Genomic DNA, 3,305 nt, shown 5'->3' on the forward strand with positions numbered 1-3,305 from the left:
AGTCTGCAGCTGAGAGTTAAGCAGAGAGCGGGCAGGGGGCAGGGAGGCCACGGCGTTCACTCCCGGCTCCGAGCCAGGTGGACAGCCAGTCTAGTCCCATCTCCACTGGTGGTGCAGGTGGCGTGAATGTACCAGTTCCTGTGGCGAAGGTTGTGCAGCCCCAGCTTGTCTGTGATCTCGGCCGCGTTCATGGCGTTGGGCAGGTCCTGCTTGTTGGCAAACACGAGGAGGACCATGTCCCTGACTCGTCCTCGGCCAGCATCAGCGTGAGCTCCCGCCAGGCCTCGTTCACAGGCTCCGGGTCACCGCTGCCCACCACGAAGATCAGGACTTGCGTGTCCTGAAAGTAGTGGGGCCACAGAGGCCGGATCCTGTCCTGGCCACCCACGTCCCACACTCTGCGCTGTCCACCTTGAAGCCCACAGTGGGACGGGGGTCCCTGAGCCCCCCAGCTTCAGCTCGTATAGGAGTCTCGTCTTCCCCGCAGTGTCCAGGCCCACCATGAGGACGCACATTTCTTTTCTGCCAAAAAGGCTCCTGAAGAGATTGGGGAAGATGTTCCACGTGTTCGCAAGGGGTGGCAGAGACACCGGCGGGGACACCTCAGCGGGTTCTGCTCCGAGCCCGGAGTAGGTTTCGCTCCCACGAGAGGGCGGCGCTGATGGTGGCCACCTCAGTGCCGGTGGCCCAAGAAGGTTTGAAAAACTTACACCAGTGAGAAATCGCACAAAAAAGCTGAGAACACGCCTGAGAAGATTTCCCTTATCTATGCACTTAACACATCCCGTGGTAATGAATTAGGTTTCTGCCTTACGAAATGTGACTTCCCACAAAATAGGAACTCAGGTTACTCATTTCTTTTATTCCTAGTGCCTTTTGTAGTGTGTGGCATAATAGTAGGCTGGATGAATAATCTTTAGCAGAGTGTCCAAAGGGCTGTCCAAGCCACCTCCGGTACAAATTCGGCATAGGAAACCCAGATAGTCACCTGTGAAATAGCCAAGACTGGCCACACAGCCTCTCGGTAAACACAAATTCCTTTTTACCAATACCTCAGATCAAAAATCCCGGAGTTTTCTTTGACTCCCCTTTCTCTCGCCCAATTACAAACAAATCCAACTGAACAAATCCTGCTGCTTCTGCATTGAAAATGTGTTCTTACATCCATTCTCACCATTTCAGTGCTACCATCTTGGTCCAAGCCAGAAATCATCTTTTGCTGGTAGAACTGCAGTGGCCCCTTGATTCTGTAGTCCCCAACCCCAACTCCCAGGCAAGGACCAGTACCAGCCCACAGCCTGTCAGGAACCAGAGTACACAGCAGGAAGGGTGCATCGAGCCAGCTAGCAAAGTATCTGTATTTACAGCCACCCACTCTTGCTCAAACCACCTGCGCTCCACCTCCTATCAGACAAGCAGCAGCATTAGATTCTCATAGGAGTAGGAACCCTACAGTAAACTACGCACGCCAGAAATCTAGGTTGCGGGCTCCTTATGAGAATCCACTGCCTGATGCTCTGAGGTGGAGATGTAATGCACTTGAATCATCTTGAAACAATCATCCCACCCAACCCCTCACTGTCATGGAAAAACTGTCTTCCATGATTCCTGTCCCTGCTGCCAAAAAGGTTGCTTGCACCTTCCCACACTGTAGTCTGCGGGGCAGCCAGAGTGATGTTTGATAAAGCAAACGTAGTCAGACCACGCTAAGCCCAGAACCCTCAATAACTTCCTATGGCATGGAGAATAAAAGTGTTTTTATTTGCCAAAGCATTTCTTATGGTTCACAAGCCCTTCATAATCTGTCCGAGGCACCTGCTTTGAATTCCTCTCCTTCCCCCTGGCTCACAGGGCTTCAGCTGTGCTGGCCTGCTTACTATTCCTGGAACTCAGTCAAGCTCATTCCACCAGGGGCCTCTCCCCTCCCAACTCCCATCTTTTTTTCCCCTCTTTGCTGGGAATGCACTTATCCTTAAAAGTGACCTTATCAAAATGGCTATCTTTACCACTTTTTCAAAAAATAGCAATCCTTTCCAACGAGCCTTCACTCTATTCCTTTAACTTGCTTAATTTATCTTTGGTGCACTACCTGTCACCATGTTATTTATTAATTTGACAATTATATATCTCTTCCACTAGCCTGTCCATTAATTTGCATTGAGAATGCAAAGACATTGTTTTCTTCACCACTTGATTTCAGCACTTAGAATAGTGCCTGCCACAGCAGAAGTACTGACAAATACCTACAGGCTAATGAATAAGGTGAATGAATAAATGAATGAATACCACCAAGGTGTATTTCAAGTTTTTAGATAAACACAATATTTGTTCCGATATCTATTCTAACCAGTAGAATATTTCCTAAGGTCAATGCCAGAAAGGGATATTATAATAAAGCAGGTTGAGATATCAATATCACATTACTCAATAATACTGACTGTGATGATTATTTTCAATAAGCTTTATGTTTTAACCCCCCAAAGCCTCCAACTTTCATCCCACTATCATTAAAAACACATATCCACCTGATTTAAACTTAAAGTTTTTTTGTGAAGAGATTTAACAGACACCGTAAATTATTCCCACAATGAAAAGAGTTAGTTGAGCAACCCATTTTCATTAAGCACTTGCAGTATCCAAGGTTTTGTTTTCTTTTGTTTTTTGAGACCGAGTTTCATTTATTGTCCCTCGGTAGAGGGCCATGTTATCACAGCTCACAGCAACCAGCAACCTCTAACTCTTGAGCTTAAGTGATTCTCTTGCCTCAGCATCCCAAGTAGCTGGGACTCCAGCACTTGCCATATGCCCGGCTAATTTTAGAGACAGGGTATTGCTCTTGCTCAGGCTGATCTTGAACTCATGAGCTCAGCCTCCTACAATGCTAGGATTATAAACATGAGCCACTGTGCCTGGTCCCAAACATTGTTTCTTGATAGCTAACCTTGTAACATGGGACAATAATCTCATTTGCTGAAGTCACTAATTTTTTCCCATTGGCTTAATCCTATCAGTAAAATGAGACCAGGAGAGACCGCAAAATGAACATAGGCATTCTCAAAGCAGGTGTAAGCGAAGCCTCAGAGTACCAATGTCAGCTATGGTCTATGTCACAAGCAGATTGTTTTAATTTTAAAATGTACTTAAGGCCAGCCACACAGAGTCACACCCATAATCCTAATACTCTGGGAGGCCAAGGCAGGAAATCAGTTGAAGATGAAGAGCTGGAGGAAGTTGCAGTGAGCTACAGTCACACCACTGTACTCCAGACTGGGTGACAGAGAGAGGCTCTCTTAAAAAAAAAAAAA

General features: G+C 46.9%; 1 protein-coding gene and 1 pseudogene across 1 annotated transcript in view; both read right to left on the reverse strand.

Moving 5' to 3' along the window:
* MANBA (mannosidase beta) overlaps positions 1-3,305 on the reverse strand; it is a 113,681-nt gene that overhangs the window by 108,618 nt on the left and 1,758 nt on the right. The window lies entirely within an intron of this gene.
* LOC105887663 lies at positions 17-855 on the reverse strand (annotated as a pseudogene).

This window comes from Otolemur garnettii, unplaced genomic scaffold, assembly GCF_000181295.1.
Source record: "Otolemur garnettii isolate 467f Iridium unplaced genomic scaffold, OtoGar3 scaffold00103, whole genome shotgun sequence".
Taxonomy (NCBI): Eukaryota; Metazoa; Chordata; class Mammalia; order Primates; family Galagidae; genus Otolemur; species Otolemur garnettii.